The sequence below is a fragment of the Bos mutus genome, chromosome 14 (genome assembly GCF_027580195.1).
Source record: "Bos mutus isolate GX-2022 chromosome 14, NWIPB_WYAK_1.1, whole genome shotgun sequence".
NCBI lineage: Eukaryota > Metazoa > Chordata > Mammalia > Artiodactyla > Bovidae > Bos > Bos mutus.
Window position 1 is genome coordinate 61,145,006 of NC_091630.1, and position 20,946 is coordinate 61,165,951.

General features: G+C 41.5%; 1 pseudogene; it reads left to right on the forward strand.

Annotated features, from left to right (window-relative positions):
• Nucleotides 1–20,946, forward strand: part of LOC102287124 (protein-L-isoaspartate O-methyltransferase domain-containing protein 2-like) — a 158,098-nt pseudogene that overhangs the window by 17,633 nt on the left and 119,519 nt on the right.

Consider the following 20,946-nt stretch of genomic DNA (forward strand, 5'->3'; position numbering starts at 1 on the left):
TCAATCTAAATAAATATTCTAAAGACAGCCAATTATTGGACTTGAGCCATAAAACCATTTCAATGATGGGTTTTCTTTTTTTCTTCTCTTTTACCATCGTGACTGTAACTTGGTATTTTCTTCTCTCTGACTTCTCAATTTGGTTTTACCTCTAAGTAACCCTGATCATGTGTTGCTATAGTCTTGTCAAAAATTTTCCCTCATCTTCCTGCTCTCCCTCCAGGCCATAACCTGGGCCCTAATGTTTTGGAAGAAAAATTGATTTTTCTCTGTCAGAAAGAAATCATTATATATTTAATATTTTATACTTGTTTTCAGTTGAGATGAATCTTCAGGAGTCTACATAGTTGGTTGTGGAATGACAGATGAGTCAGCATGATTTGACCTACTTTGATTAGCATGAAGATTCATCTGTTTACTAATATTTGTCTTTGTAAATATTTGATGGTGATGGTGTTTAGAAGTCACAATGGTGTTTCATAATTTATAGGAGTAATATTTTAAAATCCGACATCACTTTTCTCCCCATGTAGATGAGTCTTCTCTTGTTCTAGTCTTTAGTATCTTAAGTAATTATAGTATTAGTCGCTCAGTTGTGTCTGACTCTTTGCAACCCCATGAATGGTAGCCCACCAGGCTCCTCTGTCCATGGATTTCTCCAGGCAAGAATACTGGAGTGGATAGCCATTCCCTTCTTCAGGGGATCTTCCCAACCCAGGGATTGAACTGGATCTCCTGCGCTACAGGCAGATTCTTTGCTATCTGAGCCACCAGGGAAGACCTTAGTATCTTAAGGATTCTAACAAAGTTTCCTGATGAAGCAGGTGGCCTCACTGGAAACAAAAATACTGAATGACTTAGTGAGGGTGAGGGTTATATGCAGGACCTTGTCACTCTGATTCCAAACTAAATATCCTTTCTACTGTGTCACACCTTCTTGGGTATCTTCAGTTATTTTTCAGATTTCTCTATACTTTATTATCTTTGTATCATCTAGGACTTCAGAATATATCTTGAACGTAGTGAATAACTTTTGTAAGAATTACTTTTAGGTTTTAAATTAATTGGAGCTCATGGTAATTATTTACTACTTAACATTTAAAATTTTGGTTATTTTAAAAGATATATTAGAGAATTCCTGGTGGTCTAGTGGTTAGGACTATGTGCTATCACTGCTGAAGGCCTGGTTCCATCCCAGGTTGGGAAACTTAAGATCCCATGACGTGGCTGAGAAAAAAAAGTTGTGTTAATGAAACAGACACACAGTAATGGTGGGCACTGGTCATCTTACAGGATAAATAATTGTTTTATCTTGACTCATTCAGATTCATGTTCAAAAGGACTTTTAGGCTGGGGACCCTCTTGGCTATGTCACATTCCTGGGTTGGATTTATTTTAACAATACTGGATCTGCTTTGAGAAAAGGGCATAGTGTATTAGAATGACATGGTGACATAAAATAGGCTTCTAATCACCCTCTTCTCTCTCTTTTTTTTATTTTCAATGCCGGCAATCATCTTTTTGTTTTTCAATGCCTAATGGTTTTAAAAAATATTATTTCTATTCAGTAGACTGAAAACAATATTGTTAGTAGTAGTAATGTGAAAATGCAGAATTCAAAGCCAGTATTACCAAAATAAATTTGGTAATAAATACACCTGTTGTGGCCAAGTTGGGGGAAGACACCTGACCACACTAGGCCTTTTCTCCTCCTCTGAGACAGATGTGTGCCTGCTTCTGGGCTGGGCACCCAGCACTCACTTGCAGTAGTCAGCCCCCAACACAGTAACAGGGACTGGAGGCCCTGAGCTGTCCTGAGGGGCCTGCAGGTGTCCAGGTCATGTGTCTTCAGAGTCACTTCTGGCTCAGCTGATGCTCCTGGGCTGGTAGGAATCAGGCTCTACAGGCAATATGAAGATATAGAGGGCTTCCCTGATGGCTCCTCAGATAAAGAATCTGCCTATAATGCAGGAGACACAGGAAATGTGGGTTTGATCCCTGGGTTGGGAAGATCCCCTGGTGGAGGAAATGACAACCCACTTCAGTATTCTTCCTTGAAGGACAGAGGAGCCAGGCGGGCTACAGTCCATGGGGTCAAAAAGAGTTGGACACAACTAGAGTATAAAAGACAAATGCACATCTCAAGTTTGAGCTGATGTCTGGTGAAAGGGTGTTAGGTATTGTTTCGTGTCCTGAATTTCAGTAGAATCTCTCAGAAATTTTGAATACGTATCCTTGATGAAAAATAAAGCAAAAATAATATAAATGACAGTATCTGTAATCACCAGAACACTGCTCAGAAAGCATTCCATTCATTAAAATTGTAACAAAGGTATTTTGATGGAAAGCATAATGTTTGAATAAACCTTGACAAGAGATATGTACTTGTGATTGGAAAACACATTCAACTGTGAATCATTTTAATGGATTTGTTTCTTGTTGGCAATAAAAGTGTTTCCAGGAAAACTTGTGAATTAAATGTTTAATGTCCTACTTTATTATTATGATGGCTTTTAATTGAAGAATAATTGACTTGCAATGTTGTGTTGATCGCTGTATAGCAAAGTGATCCAGTCCTACATGTATGTATACTCTCTTTCATGTTATTTTCCATTATGGTTTATCCCAGGATATTGAATAGAATTGCCTGTGCTACACAGTAGGACCTTTTATCTGTTTATCTGTTCTGTATATAATATTTTGCTTCTGCTAATCCCAAGCTCCCACTCCATCCCCCTCCACCCCACCCCTTGGCAACCGCAAGTCTGTTTTCTATGTCTGAATCTGTTTCTGTTTCGTGATAGTTTATCTCTTACTTCAGAGTATTCACATTCATATTGAATTACAATGTTAAAGAAATAAAAACTTCAGTGCAATTTTTAGAAATTTCACATTTTATTTTTACCAAAATCCAGATAACTATATAAGAATATCCAGAAATAGATGTCAAACACATTTATATACTGAAGAATTATGGATGATATGTAGCATCTTTTCCTTCCTCAGCTGCAGTATGGAAGGAGAATTAGGAGTAAGACTGAAAGGCATTCTTTGTGTGGAAGGAGCCAGGTTCTCTCCTAGGCCCCATCCTGGGGAGAATTATGAAAATAGTCAAACTGTTTCCTGCATGATGCGTTTCAGATGAGACTGAGAATACAATGTGTACAAGATCCCACATGTATACACACATCACATGTGCAGGCCACAACTTACATTATGTGCATGAGCAACATGCACATAAGTGTACAATATGCATGCACACACATGTCTGCAAACGTGTATATAGACATATACATGTGCATACATACATATCCTTCTGCATGCACTGGTACGTGTGTTTAATAAAATATGGGAACAGAATTGTCATTCTTTAATTAGAAATGTTGGTATGGTGGTGAATTTGGGAACTCAAGGAAGAATAGTAATGATTTTTGAACATTAAAGAGATTATTCAGAAAAAGAAACGTGACAAATTCTCTCAGGACAAAGTTAGTGTCCCGGGTTAACTCAATGTGGACTGGCCACGTGGCTTTCAGGCAGCATAGGAGTTCCTGGAACACACGGAGGACTGTGCGGTTTACTGGGTCATGGACTGGAGCTGGGAACAGTGCATACAGAGGGCCATTGTCTCTGTATGGCATCAGCTCCATTGCAGACCATAGGTATTGCAGACCGTAGGTTGGCTGTCCCGCCTGCCAGCCCCAACGGCCAGAGCACTGGGCAGTCGTAAATAATGAGAAGTGGCCTTGGTGCCACAGGTGAGGTGTCTGTGGCTCTAGGTTCTGTTTGGAGAATTGTGGCTGGACCTTTAGGGGTGAGAGGTCAGGAGCTATTGAGTTTTAGACCCTGGCTGTCTGGGTAATTGTGTATAATGGCTGAAATAATCACCTGCTCCATTAACCAGCACACTTCTGTCATATTAATCCATCATCAAAAAAGCACAGAACAAAGATGTTAAAATACACTATAAATGAAGCCTCAGCATTGACGCTGGCAGGAGATTTGAGAAGTTTTACCTTTTGTAGCTGTGACAGGATATTCAGAAACATGTGTGCCAATCCAATTAGCTGACTTGCCCTATACATTTAGACGTGGCACAATCATTTAACTTTGAAATTTTAAGTGTTTTTATCCAAAACAATCTGTACTTCTCATTTGTCAGAGTGCATTTCCCGAAGCTTTCCAAGTTGCTGAAAGGTGACTTTTTGGTAACTTGTTTGACTGTTCGAACACAATTTATTTCTGCCACCTGTTATTTTTCTCCCTGGATTTTTGAGAAGTTGTTTCTGGACCATTTGATCACCCTATAAAAGCCTCCCCTTCTGTGTGTAGTTGACTCTGGGTTTGACAGTTCAGCAAATGCACAATGAGGGTTCACTCAGTGCCAAGTTCTGTGCAATTTATTTTTTCAAGGAAAATGCTTAAGCTGAATGTGTGTAACTCTCCATCTGTTTATTGAAGAATATGCTCTTTTGTTAGCACGACCATGGTGATAATTTTCATTTTAAAGGATAGACTTCAGGAAAACAAGAATGTTTATAGTACTCTTTTTGGGGTATTTTAGGGTGACTTAATTACATAAAAATTATTTTTGAAATGTCTTTTGTGACAAGCTGAAAAAAAAACAACTGAAGTTATTCTTTTAAAGAGAAGATGTTATCCTACGCTTTTGCTCATGTTTAAATTGTACAAAGATCATAGTATCTTCCTGAGTCACTAGAATTCACATCACACCCCAGCTCAAGAGCTTTGCAGCCTGTTGTGTTCATCTGGGATATCCCAGGCCTCCTATATCTCTCAGTCCTAAAACCTTGGTTCTAGAGGTTTCTTGTTTAGAATTCTTGTTTAGAATCAGCCCCTTCTGTTGGTTCTCCTAATCGTCATGACCAGTCTCCAGGTGTTAAAGGTTGTTAAAGGATCCCTCGAGCTTCTAGGCTGGTGCTGTGGGCAGTCTGCTCCTGATCTCCCTGTGTCTCATCCTAGTCCTGGGGGTCCCGGAGTGTAAGAAGTTTCTCCCCAACAGTAAAGCAAACAAATTAACAAAGAGTATGAGACAAAATACTTTATAACTTGTAAATAATGGTTAATAAAGAAGTCTTGTTACTAGTGAGATACTCAGTGAGAAACCTAGCACAGTGACAGCTATTATCGAGAAGCTAATTTTGAGCAAACTCTGGGAGACAGTGGAGGACAGAGGAGCCTGGCAGGCTGCAGTCCTGGGGTTGTGAAGAGTTGGACATGACTGAGCAACTGAACGACAACCACAGTTTTGGATCAGATGTGTGATCAGCATTGCTTGGGGCTGGCTCAGTTACATGTGCAAGTGCTTCGTACTCTCTGGGCAAGAACAGGAAAAAGCTTTTCACGAGACTTGGAAACAGTGCTCTTCTAATTACACCTGGAATCCACAAAGTGATCATGATCTCATCACTTATGAGCATTGAACAATTAAAAAAATATCTACTGGGCAGAAACGGTTAAATAGGTTTGCAGGTAGGAGATACACTGAGCCTCATCAATGGTGTTTAAAGAGGAGATTTCTTTCACACTCAGATTCATGAGTCTGTTCCTGGTGTAGCTCTGTTTCCTGGGCTCAGCTTCTTCTCTGAATTACAGCTTCTTCCTCCTTCTGGCTCAGCTTTTGCATCATTGTCTCAGGAACTCCTGCTGCTGAGCATGTCTCCATCTGCAAATTCACCTTCTTAGGTCGTTGACTCTGTCCTTGTTAACTGAGCATTAACTGGCCTTTGCCATCTTTCTTCAGTCTCTGGACTTACTTGGAGTCAGTCCCGTTCTGCTTGCAATGTCTTGATAAAAAGATATTCACTTTCACAACATTCACAAAAACCATAGAGATTTAGAGAGGAGATAACATTGCCATCCTCTAGTTGAAGAAAAAAAGGCAGAGAAAGTGCTCACAGGTGATATGATTTGTCTCCGTCCACTTTTGGGTTCAGATGAGTTACATTGTTGTCTGTAAATCTATAACAGTTTCCTTTCCTACAGATTTTCAGCAGCAGCCATGGGAGAACTGAAATATAAAATCCATCTTGTGGTTCTGTGAATATGTTTTCTTCCCTGTCTGCTTGAGTCCTATGGTATTATTTGCCAGATTTGCAATATAACTCACAGTTCAATATATTCAGTGTGATAAAAAGGATTTTAAAAAATAATTATCATCAAACTTTCATTTTCTTAGAAAAGTTGCTACCTTCTATGAGGTCAGCGCACGTGACTTCATTAGTCAGAATTTCTCCATGACCATTCGAAGTTTTAGAGGCTAAGGTAGTGATTCTTAATTTTTGGTCCAGGATCCCTTTGGGGATCTGATGAGAGCCTTGGAGCTCTCCTACACAGACGATTAAATATATTGATATGAAATCAAAGTTTCCCTCTATTTTTAGGGAATCTGTTAACACCTCAAACCTCCTTAGGCCCACCCTGCAGTTTAAAACGTCCTGACTGGGGACTTCCCTGGTGGTCCAGGGGTTAGGAATTCATCTTCCAGTGAGGGGGACATGGGTTAGATCCCTGGTTGGGGAACTAGATCCCACATGCCATGAGGCAGCTAAGCCTGCATGCAATGACAAAGCTCTCGCATGCTGCAACTGAGACCTGACGCAGCCCAAAATAAATAATTAAAAAGTACCGATCTAGACATGTGGTATCTATGCTAATTTATAGTTTAATAACATTTTATGTGTTTTCCAGGTGCCTCTACAAGGATGAAATTTGTACACGAGAAAAGCAAACATTTAAAGGACTGATGTTCTTGAAACAGTTGTAAGTAATAAAAACTTCCCTATTGTATCACTGATATTATAATTCAAATAGAAGCTTTGAAATGCCACTTTTGGTAAGAGTCGAACCATTATTTTAAGCTTTGTCCTGCGGCTTGAATGACTGAATATTCTGTTATCTGTTGGATAAAACCAGAGCTTGCGGTTAGGTCAGCATGAGGGCAGGAAGATAGATGACTCAGCTGGAGCCCCAGCCCCATGATGATTGATCGTGCATGAATCACAGATCTCTGAAATGAAGACAATTTTCCTGGGGACTGAGATGTTGCCTGGAGGAATGAATTTATTGCTTGACCCCAAATTGGCATTTTACTGATGCTAACTGGTGATTGTGATTATTATTAATTTATGAAACAAGCTTATAGACTTTTAGCTGATATGGGAACTTCCAGAACGCAAGATCTAAGCTCTCATTTTACAGTTAAAAATAGAACTTCCCTATGATCCAGCAATCTTACTTTTGGGTGTTTATCCAAAGGAATTGAAATCAAAATCTTGAAGAGGATCTACACACTCAGGTCCATTGCAGCTTTATTCACTAGAGCCAAGACACGGAAGCAGTCTGTCCACTGACAGACATATGGATGAAGAAAATGTGGTATGTATGTACAGTGAAGTATTATTCAAGCTTAAAAAGAAGGAAACACTGCCAGTTTTGGCAACATGGATGGATTTGGAGGATATTATACTAAATGAAATAAGCCAGATACAGAAGGACAAATACCTTGTGTTATCACTTATATGAGGACCTAGAAACACAAAATAGAGCAGTGATTGTCAGGAGCTGGGGGAGAAGAAATGTGAAGGTATTACTGATCAAAAGGTGCAACATTTCAGTTATTTGAAATGAATAAAACCAAGATATCTACTACACAAAATAGTGTCAAATCACAGTCTGCTTCAAGAATACAGGATTTTTTGTTATATCATTTTCTACATGTTGGTTATGTAAAGAGAAATTGTGTAATTAAGCACAACAAAGGCTTGGGCTAAAACACGAATGTTATTTTCAGCATTGATAAAGCGTAGTCAGCATAATTTGCTCTTGGAGTGATTGTGTCAGGGCCGTAAGCAGTGTGTTGTTGTTATTGTTTAGTTGCTGCCTTGCGTTTAGTCGTTAGTTGGACCCCTGGACTGTAGCCTTCCAGGCTCCTCTCTCCATGGGATTTCCCAGGCAAGAATCCTGGAGCGGGTCACCATTTCCTTCTCCAGGGGTAGATGTTGAAGGGAGGAGTAATTATCTTTTATAAGAGCTATAACCATTGAATTTTTATGGAGGAAAGCAGAGTGATCACATATTAGAAGAGTGTATATTAAAATGAAGAAACTTGTGAGAATGTGATACATTTTTTCCAAATGTAAAGACCGTCATCTTTGATATAGTTTTCTGTTTTATATATGGCTGAACACCCTGATAAGGTGGATAGCACCTCTGAAGCACATCTTTTGCTCCACAAATGACATAGAGAGCCCCATCTTTCAGAACAAGAATAGCTGGTGTGTTCTTTGAAAGCATAGTTTAACATTTTTTGTTTTATCAGTCTATCAACCTGCTTTCCATTCTTTTTCAGCTAAAATTTCTGACACATTTTCACTGATCATATTTTCCTTTGCCAATGAATTTTCCTTTGTCTTTGTTTCCTTCCTAGGCCCCGCTGTCTCTTTTGTGGGAACAATACCTTCAAGCCGTGGTCCTCATGTGATGATTGAACTAGAAGGGATATTATTCATTTTAATCTGTCATTATTTTTCAACCTGCATTTCCTTGTCAACGCACAACTTTATATTTCTTACCGTTCCTGTTGTTTTGATGTGTACTTATTTCTAAATGGGATATTTCCCTCTGGAGCATCTTTATTAGGTCATAGCAGGCTTTCATACTTGCATTAAACTGTTATGAGTAGCTCTGTGTCTTAAACATGAATGTCTTATCCATCATTGAGTGCAATTGTGGAAAGAGTTGGTGCAGGGTTGCTGAGAAGCTCTGGTGGAAGAAATCAGACTGAACTCCCTTTGCTCTGGCTGAAAGTGGGTGGTACTTCTTAGCTATTTAATCTTGAGCTTCTCATTTAAGAACTATAAGCCTTCGTTTCCTTTTATTGTTTTAAGCGAGGATCATCATGGTGATTCATCCAACTGACCCTGTGATCTGGGGATGGTACACATGGGGCACTTGGCAAGAGTAAATCCTGAAATAATAATACTTAAATATTTATCATATTTGTTGCCATTCTTATCATTATTTTGTAATAATTATTTCCCTGATTACTTTCTGCACAACTTCTTTAAAGAAACAGCTAATTTAAAATGGTGTGTTTTTAAATACAAAATTAAATTTAGCCAGTGATACAAAGTATCATTAACTTTATTTCTTTGACCTTTCTTGATCTGTCTGGTTTATCTTAAAGGATTTTCTAATTTTATTTCTTAAGCCATAACTGGCTGTAAATGCTAAAAATTTAAACTTGTAAATATTCTTTAATTACAAAGCTAACATTTCAAGGATTTTATTTAAGCATCTTGTTTTCTTCTTCAGAAACCCAATTAAAATTCTTTAAGAATTTAAAGTTAAAGGGGATGGCATAACTAGCATTTTACTTTTGAATTTATAGATACTTTGAAAATCTAAAAATTTTGACTGGAACAAAAGAACACATGAGTGGCTGTAGTTATGGGAAGCAGATCAGTGGTTTCCTGGGGCCAGGCATGGGCAGGGGAGGTCTGGATGCAGACGATTTGAAGGTATTATCTGGGGTCATGGAACTATTCCATGCTATAGTTGTGATGTTGGTTAAAAGGCATATATGTTTGTTAGAACCAATTTATTTGTATACTTAAACCTGGTAAATAGTTATTGTACCTAAATCATACCTCAGTAAGGCTGACCAAAAAGGACAAATGCAAATATCTCATTATTATTTATCAGGTATTTCTCTGAATTTACTCTCATTCCTGTTTTCATTTGCCATATCTGTCTTCTTATAGAGTGGCTGATAGTAAGCCTTGAAGTTAGACGGAAAATGCCTCTGAGTTCTTCTTTTAAGAAATTGTTTGCATTTTCATATATATTTTAGAATTAGCTTGTTCCTTTCAAGCCCCCGTCTCCTCCCCTTTGAAGCCCTCTGAGATTCTGATTTGAATTACGTTGAATCTGTGGGTCAATTTGTTGGGACATGTGTCACCAAATACACTATCCATGTGTTTAAACCAGGCAGAATGAAATGGGTTACTTGCTTTTTTGAGGTAGTGCCTTTAGCTTTCTATTTTGTATTGGAGTACAATTGATTAGCAATGTTGTGGGAGTTTCAGGTGTATGGTAAAGTGATTCAGATATACTTAGACACATGTATTCTTTTTCAAACTCTTTTCAGAAATGGGTTATTTTTGGTAGGATGTTTTTGTTGCATTAACAGTTTGGGTGAAATCATATACCATCTTCCACAGACAGCAGCACTGCCTGTACCTCGGGTGCCACAGCTGGGTGACCTTCCTGGACCTGAGGCTCTTGGGGGCTGGTGTGCCGCTCCGGGGACAGCACTTTGATCCTATTCCTAGCATCATTAAAATTCAGTTTCTAAGCCCCTCTCCAGGAATAGTTTTGCTCTCGTATTATTTAATTGTGTCTTTCCAACTGGCTCTGTAAGCAGGTCTGAGATACACATTTGATGGAAAACAGCAACACTATATTCCCCGTGGTTCATACCAGAGCATCTCCTGGGAGGCAGGACAGGTTGCCCACTGGGGCAACGTGGCAGGGTTTTTCTGATTAGTCTCACAGCCTCATCCTTTTTCCTCGCTGACACGCCCCAGCAGGAGCCTTACTCTGGGAGGCATTTATGGGCACTGCATGAAAGGAGGCTTTGAGGACCTTCCATTTCTGCACCATCCCAGACAAAATCTGTATGAGATAAAGAATAACATGACTGTGAAAATGTCCAAGTTTGTTCTTCAATAGGAAGTGGATGTCAGGAACAGAGTCGTTCTCTGATACCCTTGGGCTCTCCAAGGCCTCCTGGGGGAGGCCAGACTCTCACACTGAGAGCTGGTCAGTGCCGGAGATGGAGCGTCTCCTGACTGTGGTCACTGGGCCCGCACACGAGTGTTGCTGCCCAGGGGATCAGAGGGGAGGAAGGGCTCTCTGGGGCTTCAAGCAGATGTCTGAAGAGGAAGAGTCATGGGTCTGAGTAGGTTTTGAAGTCATTCTGTAAACAACGGTTGCTGCCACTTCACCTACATTTGAGTTTCTTATCTTACTTTTAAAATTTTATTTATTTATATATTTTTTGGCTGTGCCAAGTCTTTGTTGCTGGGCAAGCTTTCTGTAGCTGTGACAAGCAGGGGCCACTCTCTAATTGTGGTGCGTGGGCTTCTCATTGCAGTGGCTTCTCTTGTTATGGAGCATGGGCTCTAGGTGCATGGGCTCAGTAGTTGCGGTGGATGGGCTCAGTTGCTCCACGGCATGTGGGATCCTCCTGGATCAGGGATTGAACCTAAGTCTCCTGCATTGATAGACTGATTCTTTACCTCTGAACCACCTGGGAAGCCCTGCATTTGAGATTTTAATGGGATTTCTTTTTCTGACTTCCGTTTTAAGAGGGCAGTCTGTGGATTAGTGTTCTTAAGTTAAAACCCTCATTTGCTCTGCAGTGAGCCTGGTTGTGGTCCCAAAGCAGAACTCATCCAGCCTGAATGAGGTGAGTCACCCAGCAGGACTCACCCAGCGTGTTGGGACCATCTGGCAAGCTTGTGAAAACAGCACATCTTGTACCAGTCCCCCAGGACATCAGGGTTGCAGGTGGAGGGTGCAGGTGGGGACATCCTTTCTCCCTTCATTTTTTGTTACATCCTTAAGTGCACCCATTGACATCTTTCTGACACTAGCTGGCTGAGCTTATTTCATCCTCATTTCTGCCTCCTCAAGTCCTGTCCTTGGTGTCTGTCACTTTCAGCCTTAGGGCAATGATCTTAATAACTTAAAGATGAGTTCAGCGACCTTTTTTTTTTAAATTAATATTTTAATACTCTCATGGCCGTGGTATTGCAATGGCTCTGGTGTTTCCCTTTCTCAAACCACCTGGCACACAACCACCGATCAGATGCAGGAGCTGGACACTCGTGTGTCAGCTCCTTGGCCAGGATCTGACGGCCAGTGAGTGGGAGTCCAGGTTCAGGTCCGTGTTTCCAGACTCTCCGCAGGCTGCCTTCTCTGCATTCCCACCTCTCTTCAAAGCCAAGGCCAAGCTGCCTCTGTCTCTCCCCCTGGGCTCCCTCTGTGTCACTCTCTCGGGGAGGCCTCTACTACCACTTCCAGGTTGTAAGGGTCATGGGGACTAGCGACCATGGTTACCACGTTAGGTATTTACGTGCAGACCTCTTGGCCCCTTAGACAGCTGTCCTGAGCCCTGGACCAGAGCATCTACAGGTGATAAGGATGGTATTTCCCCACAGAGCTGCTGTAAGGAGTAAGCAGGGCGATGTTTTGAAGCAGCCAGGCTGTGCCTGGCAGACAGTACATGCTGCAGAGGAGTTTGTTCTTACTGCTGTTCCGGGGACACTCTTGAAGGAGGGAGTGTGCCCCAGGTACGGGCTGGAATCCGAGGGTGGACAGTGGGTCAGGGGAGCGCAGCAAGATGGGAGCATGAGGGCACCTGTGAGGCCAGGTGTGGAGGCTAGAGGGTGGTGGGTTGGGGGCCTTCAGAACTGCCTCATGGCAGGCTGGATGGGGCATGAAGTTCTAGATCCAGGTGGGCCTAGGTGGCATGCTAAGGTGTTTTGTTGATAAGGAGGTGCTGAGAAGTGATTTTATGCTTCAGGAAGACTTTCTGGTAGCTATTTAATAAATGTCTGCACGTGTCCAAAGTGAGAGGCAGGTAAAGGAACTAGTTTTAAAAAAGAGTCAGAATGAAGACAAGTGCATTGTGGATGGAGTGGGGGGCAGGGGGCTGGAGGCCACAGGGGCCCTGCGTGGGCAGATGTGGACGAGGGCAGTCAGCTGAGTGAACAACGATGCTGAGCCCTGGGTGAGGCCCCAGCAGGGCCATGGAGGGACCATGCCAGGCTGGGCTGGAGGGGCCTACAGGACCCCTGGGCGGGGCGGTGCTGGCAGGCAGTTGGAAGCTCAGGTGTGACCCGGGAGGACACGGTGGGACGTCGTCAGCATAGGTGGACATGGGTCATGTGGTCACGATGGTCACCAGGAGCCCCGTCTTTACACAGCTCCTTCCCGGCCAGTGCGGTGTCCACTCAGTCTTGTGTTGGGGGAGACTGATTAGCAGGGCATGTGCTGTGCTTGGAAATGCAGACACAAGTGACAGGAGGAGTGGCTGGTCAGCAGCAGAAATAGATGAGAAGGAGGGGGAGGAAGGGAAGGGAGAGGGAAGAGGGGAGGGCGGGGAGGAAGAGGAGGGCAGGCTTGAAAACAGATACTCTTGGTGTCTGTCCCAGAGACAGACACCTCCTTGACCACAGGACAGCTTTCCTCACATCTGTTCTAGATGCATCTGTAACCGCAGCTGCTGTCAGGTAACGGCTTACACAGTGTTGGCTCTCCGGGCTGAGTGGGAACAAGGGCACTGCCCCCGCGACGGTCTCCCACCGTGAAATGATAGAACCTCCAGATTCTTTATCAGGCTTACTGGCAGGGCGGCCCCTCTGAGGCGTGGTTATGCCCCATCCCTCCTGCAGGTGGCGCTGTATCCTCACAGTCCACACCTGCCCGCCTGCCCAGCGCCTGCACCTTAGCAAGATCCCGAGGACACGTTTTAGTGAAATGAGGGTGGCATTTATAAATTTTTGGTGACATTCTTAGTTTCATGAGGAGGATAAACTATATATGAAGTAAAACTTCAGATGGAGAGATGTCTGAATATTTGGTAACTCCCCCCCAACCCCTGCAGGTCTGTAACCCCTAGTGGCTTACTTGAAGCAGTGTGCCTGGGTTGGCTATTCTATCTTTTATTTGCACAACTAACTCTTTTCCTGGTAAGAAAAATTTGAAAAGACCGCGATGCTGGGGAAGATTGAAGGCGGGAGGAATAGGGGACGACAGAGGATGAAATGGTTGGGTGGCATCACGGACTCAATGGACATGAGTTTGAGTAAACTCCGGGAGTTGGTGATGGACAGGGAATCCGGGAGTGCTGCAGTCCATGGGGTCGCAAAGAGCCAGACATAACTGAGCGACTAAACTGAACTGAACTTCCCTGGTAGCTCAGCTGGCAAAGAATCTACCTGTAATACAAAAGACCTTGATTGGATTCCTAGGTCGGGAAGTTGCCCTGGAGAAGGGGTAGGCTACCCACTCCGGTATTCTTGGGCTTCCCTGGTGGCTCAGACGGTAAAGAATCTGCTCTCAATGAGGGAGACCTGGGTTTGATCCCTGGGTTGGGAAGATCCCCTGGAGGAGGGCATGGTAACCCACTCCAGTATTTTTGCCTGGAGAATCCCATGGACAGAGGAGCCTGGAGGGCTATAGTCCATGGGGTTTCAAAGAGAGGGCTGTGGTGAGTGCCTAAGCACAGCATTAGGCTGGATATATATTTCTGAGTATGTGTAATTATAGAGAAAAGCAGAAGGAGGCAACCCCCAAAATGATACAGTTGGTAATTACCGGGTGGTGAAATTTTTAAGAGTTTTTTTTTTTAATGCACTTTTCTGTATTGTTTGAATTTTTCTCAAGCTATATGCCATTTTTTAACAGCTTTGTTGAAGTATAATTTACATACTGTAAAATCCACCCATTTAAAGCAGTATGTAATTTTTACAAAAGCCATGACACCATTAAAAATCATGGGCAGGTCAGACCAAAAAAACATAGGCTTCACAGAGCATGCCTTCCTGTACTTCTCCTCTGGTGGAAAAGTGGTGCATGTGGAGGATCTTTAGAAGATTTTTTTTTGGATGAAGGTGACACATAAACTCAACCAACGATTTTTAAAAAACAAAAGCAGCATTTGCTTTCAAATTGTTCTTCTTTTTCAACCTTCTGGGATTGCACTGTATCAAGAATAGTTCAAGCTGCCTTCATTTCAATAAAGCAGGGTGTGCAATTTAACAATTTCAGTGTTTTCTGGAATGGTTTGGAGCTTTTGCATTTCTAACCTTAAACTTTTTCAAAGATTCCAAAAGTTTCAAGATTGCAGCCCTGGGTTGGAAAACTCTCCAGAGCAATTTCCTATGAAATCGTGCTGTTTCTATTTCAGGAGAGAAACAGTGACCACATGATAGAATGTGATGCTTTCCTATTCAGTAGCTAGGCGCAAACTGAAAGTAAGAGCAGCATTGCAAGGACGCATGCCACCATTCAAACGGTTCCTTTGGAAAGACAGGTAGTGAATTAACTGGGGAAAGCATTTTAGATTAACAGCTATATTTTTTACTTCTTGGTTGCATCAGGAGAAGAATTTCACATCCACAACGAAAGTGCAATGTCAAATGCTTATACGACGTCCTTGACTCCACTCCAAGTGGGAAGTTTTGCCTAAAAGCTGACAATTGTGCTGCCGCTGTTTAGTTGGTAAATTGTGTCTGACTCTGTGGTGACCCTCTGGACTGTAGCCCGCCAGGCTCTTCTGTCTGTGGGATTCTCCAGGTAAGAATACTGGAGTGAGTGGCCGTTCCCTTCTCCAGGGAATTTTCCCGATCCAGGGATCAAACCTACATCTCCTGCTTGACAGGTGGATTCTTCATCACTGAGCCACTTGGAAAGCTCAGTGGTGAGAGTCAACACGATCTTTGAAAAGCCTAGAGAAAGAGATTTGAGGAGGGTTTTTGTTTTTAATTGAAATATAATTTACTTACGATATTATGTTAGTTTCTGGTGTACAACGTATTGATTCAATATTCTTACACATTACAAGTGATCACCATGATATTCAGTTACCATCTGTTACCATACAGAGACATTAAAATATAATTGACTGTATTTCCCACACTATGCATTTCATCCCCATGACTCATGTATTTTATACCTGGAGACTTGTGTTTTTCTCCATCTTCCTCAACTATTTCATTCACCACCTCCCTCACACTTCCCACTGTGAATCAGTGGGAAGTTTGTTTCTTTGTATCTTCCTATTTTTGTTCTTTGTATCTATGAGACTGTTTCTGTTTTATATTTGTTCCTTTGTTTTGTTTTTTAGATTCTGTATGTTGGTGAAATTATACAGTATTTGTCTTTCTTTGTCTGACTTATTTCACTTAGCATAGTATTTTCTAGGACCATCCATGTTGTTACAAATAACATCCATATCAAGATGTTATTATTTTGTATGGCTAATATTCCAGTGTATACATGTACCACATCATCTTTACCCATTCCTCTCTTGATGGGCACTTAGCTTGCTTCCATATCTTGGCTATGGCAAATAATGCTGCAATGAACATAGAGGTACAAGCATCTTTTCTAATTAATGATAATATGTTTTTTATTCTTTATTTATATAGTGCTTCATATTAAGTGACATGAAGATGTTGAACCATCTAAAGCAGGTTTTTAAAAAGTTCATATCGTAACAGTTTAGATACATTGCCCTTTTAGAGAAAAGCAACCTACCAGTCCAATTGTCCATGACCTGCCAGGCATTAATAAAAATGGTTTCTAAGTTCTATGACATGTTTCTCAGGGAGAATAACTTTGATTGAATAATAGCTAGTATTCCCTAGTGGCTCAGCGGTAAAGAATCCATCTGCCAATGCAAGAGATGTGAATTTGATCCCTGGATCAAGATCCCCTGGAGAAGGAAACGGCAACCCACACCAGTATTATTGCCTGGGAAATCCCGTGGACAGAGGAGCCTGACTGGCTACAGTCCATGGGGTTGCAAAGAGTCAGGCATGACTGAGTGACTTTTGCTGAGCTCAGCAACATTTCTAACACAAATGTATAATTTTGGAGATTTTCCTGTTCCAACCTTAATTTTCATCTATGGAACATCAAAGAGTCTTCTGATTTTCTAGGATTAAAAAAAAAAACACAAATCAATCTAGCCTGGTCTTTTTCAGTCTTGCGTTGATTTTAAATTCACCACCTTTCCTTGCTCAGGCTCCCTCTTGGCACGAGGGACCTGCTGTACAAAGAGCGCAAGCTCACATGCACTCACCTTAAACTGTGACTTATTTGTACTTAGAAAAGATGAGCATGTTAAGGAAACCTGTGACAAAACCCAGACAAGGCACACTGCCTGCAACCTCCAAGAAGAGCTCTGCTAAGGGACAAGTCTGTGGCCTTGGAGACGTTTGCTGGGGACACAGCCCTGCCGTGACTGGAAGATAAGCGGAGGAACTCACTACACTGAGCAGAAGCAATCTGCTCACAGTAACCCAAACCCACGGGATGTTTTCTTTCATTTACTCTATAGGAGTAGCATGGAGAACAAAAACAGCTCTTTGCCTTTAGCTATTCATTTCCAATGACTCAAAGCATACAGTCATTAATATATTATTGATTAGATGCTGATTCTGGCATGGTGGAAGCAACAGTTACAATTTTCCAGAGGGCAGTTAATCTCTGTTCTTCCTCTGAGGCTGGTTGAAAGCTTGTCACCAGGTAGGAGAGAGAACAAATTTGTGTTCCTGGTGAAACATAGAAAGAGCAATTACACATATAATTATATTATCACTCATCTTTGATGTGCCACACAGAGCTAGTATGATGAATTTTTTCTGCACTCACATTTTAGAAAGAGCAAATCTACTGTTCTGTCAAAGAAGCTAGATCAAGTCTTAGGAACCACAATGGAGATAAAGTCAGGTCCATCAGAAACTAATAGGGAAGGGTTTTATTAACTCACACTGTAGTTTTCTGAGCCATATATATATATATATATATATATATTATATGCATTGTTAATTTTAAACTAGTCTGGGTACAATAAAAGCACTTTGTATTACGTGATATAATTCACACTTCCAATTTGAAAAAGAATAGAAGTGAAAGTGAAAGTGAAGTTGCTCAGTTGTGTCAGACTCTTATCGACCCCATGGACTACAGCCCACCAGGCTCTCCGTCCATGGGATTTTCCGGGCAAGAGTACTGGAGTGAAAAAGAATAGATACATGTGTATATATTACTGAATCACTTTGCTGTGAACCTGAGCTAACACAACAGGGTTAATCACCTATGCTGCTGCTGCTGCTAAGTCGCTTCAGCCGTGTCCGACTCTGTGAGACCCCATAGACAGCAGCCCACCAGGCCCCAGCGTCCCTGGGATTCTCCAGGCAAGAATACTGGAGTGGGTTGCCATTTCCTCCTCCAATGCATGAAAGTGAAAAGTGAAAGTGAAGTCACCCAGTCGTGTCTGACTCCCAGCGACCCCATGGACTTCAGCCTACCAGGCTCCTCCATCCATGGGATTTTCCAGGCAAGAGTACTGGAGTGAAAAAGAATAGATACATGTGTATATATAACTGAATCACTTTGCTGTGAACCTGAGCTAACACAACAGGGTTAATCACCTATCAGATCAGATCAGTCGCTCAGTCGTGTCCGACTCTTTGCGACCCCATGAATCGCAGCACGCCAGGCCTCTCTGTCCATCACCAACCCCCGGAGTTCACTGAGACTCACGTCCATCAAGTCAGTGATGCCATCCAGCCATCTCATCCTCTGTCGTCCCCTTCTCCTCCTGCCCCCAATCCCTCCCAGCATCAGAGTCTTTTCCAATGAGTCAACTCTTTGCATGAGGTGGCCAAAGTACTGGAGTTTCAGCTTTAGCATCATTCCTTCCAAAGAAATCCCAGGGCTGATCTCCTTCAGAATGGACTGGTTGGATCTCTTTGTAGTCCAAGGGACTCTCAAGAGTCTTCTCCAACACCACAGTTCAAAAGCATCAATTCTTCGGCGCTCAGCCTTCTTCACAGTCCAATTCTCACATCCATACATGACCACAGGAAAAACCATAGCCTTGACTAGATGAACCTTTGTTGGCAAAGTAATGTCTCTGCTTTTGAACATGCTATCTAGGTTGGTCATCACTTTCCTTCCAAGGAGTAAGCGTCTTTTAATTTCATGGCTGCAGTCACCATCTTCAGCGATTTTGGAGCTCAGAAAAATAAAGTCTGACACTGCTTCCACTGTTTCCACTGTTTCCCCATCTATTTCCCATGAAGTGGTGGGACTGGATGCCATGATCTTCGTTTTCTGAATGTTGAGCTTTAAGCCAACTTTTTCAGTCTCCACTTTGACTTTCATCAAGAGGCTTTTGAGTTCCTCTTCACTTTCTGCCATAAGGGTGGTGTTATCTGCATATCTGAGGTTATTGATCACCTATACCCCAATATAAAATAAAAAGACAATTCACATTTGTTTCAGAAAGTATTTAAATATATTTAAGCAAATTGTAGTCCTAGTATGGATTATATTTTGTTGGTTGTGCTGTGGTGGAGGCTTTCCTGTTGGCTCAGATGGTAAAGAATCCGCCTGTAATGCGGGAGACCTGGGTTCGATCCCTGGGTGGGGAAGATACCCTGGAGAAGGAAATGGCAACCCACTCCAGTATTCTTGCCTGGAGAATCCCATGGACGGAAGAGCCTGGAGGGCTACAGTCCATGGGGTTGCAAAGAGTTGGACATGACTGAGCGGCTAAACAGCACAGCTCGTTGTGGTAGAACAGTGGTTCGTCACTGGAGCTTTTATAAGAATCACCTGGAGAATTCGTGGGGCAAGGGGGAAGCAATAACCATGTCCCACCAGCCCCAGTTAACTTAGGATCTCTCAGAGTGGGAGCCTCACATCCACATTAAAAAAAAGTTCTCCAAACAATTATGATGTTCAACCAGGTTTGAGACTTAGTGATGAAAGGTTACGTGAAGGTGAAGTGACTTTCTAATATTGTTCTAATTACTTTTGTAGGTTTTTTCTCTGAAGAAAGAAAAGGATGGAAAATACTAAAACAAAAACTGGAAAATTAGAGCTTTCTGATAATTGGAATAAATAATAGGAGTTCGAAGCCTCATGCTCTATGCCTTTGATAGCTTCTGATTCTTTTCTTTGTCAAGCTTTGATTTTTAAACTAAGGCCTTAGCAGTACTTTCACTCCTTAAAGGCACTGGACGTCCTTTTAATACATAATTTGTACAGGTTAATTGATCCCCAGTGTCGTGAAACAGTTAAAGCCCTTCTGACCACATTTACTACCAAGCAGTGACTTACAATTCAGCCAGTGGCATGAACAGGGATAGATGTGTGACTTGAGGCAAATTCTATCATTTCTTTATATTTCTCACCTCATTTTGGCAAATGAGAGTAATACCGTAATCGCTCAGGAATGCTTATGTGTTAAAACTAATTTTATCTAGAAATATACTGGAATGGAATGTCAATTGAAAGTAAAATGAAGAGCCATGAAAAAATTCCTGCTATTTATCACAGTGGATTTTCTGACGATCAATCCTTTTACTTTGAAGGAGAAATATAAATGAAAGTATATTCTTGGAAGGACTGTAATTTGTGTCTGTCAAAGCCAAGATTCTCAGGGACTCAGGCTTAAATGCCAGTTTATCTGCTCTATGGGCCAAGTGAAAATCAACTTCCTTCTAGAGTTGACTTGAACTTACATTTCTAATCAGAAGTGGCTCTGCAGAATTTTCACCCTCAGAGCTCCATTGTGCACCATGCTATTCCACATAAATTGAATGGAAGAAATAAGACCGGATTCTTTGAATTGTGTCATTCCTGCCATTCATCTCAGAAGGATTTTTATAAATATAAAATTTACTTTTTAAAATCGCGTAATTTTGTTTCAGAGAAAGCTTTAATAATATCCTTTCTGAGTCAGAAATAGAGAAAGAAAATCTACCTAAAGCTGACTCTATAGCCCTTCAATTGTTTTATTATTGAAAAGAATAGGACTTATTATACATCAGTTATGATTCTAAATTGAAGTTTCACATCCAGGTGGCTTAAAAAGTTACTGGGTTTCAAAAACTATTGTATATCTTTATTAATATAAAAACTAAAATATAAAGTGAGGGAAAAGGGAGGAAGTAATAGAAATATGATGTCAAGATGGTCACAGATTTTAAGTATCAGTCTGTATTGTGTGTCTGTAACTCTACAAATTATATATATTCACCCTCATCGAATCTCCAAAATATTATTTCCACTTGTCACAAGCAAGGGCACTAGATCTCACAGAGTTTTGGTTTT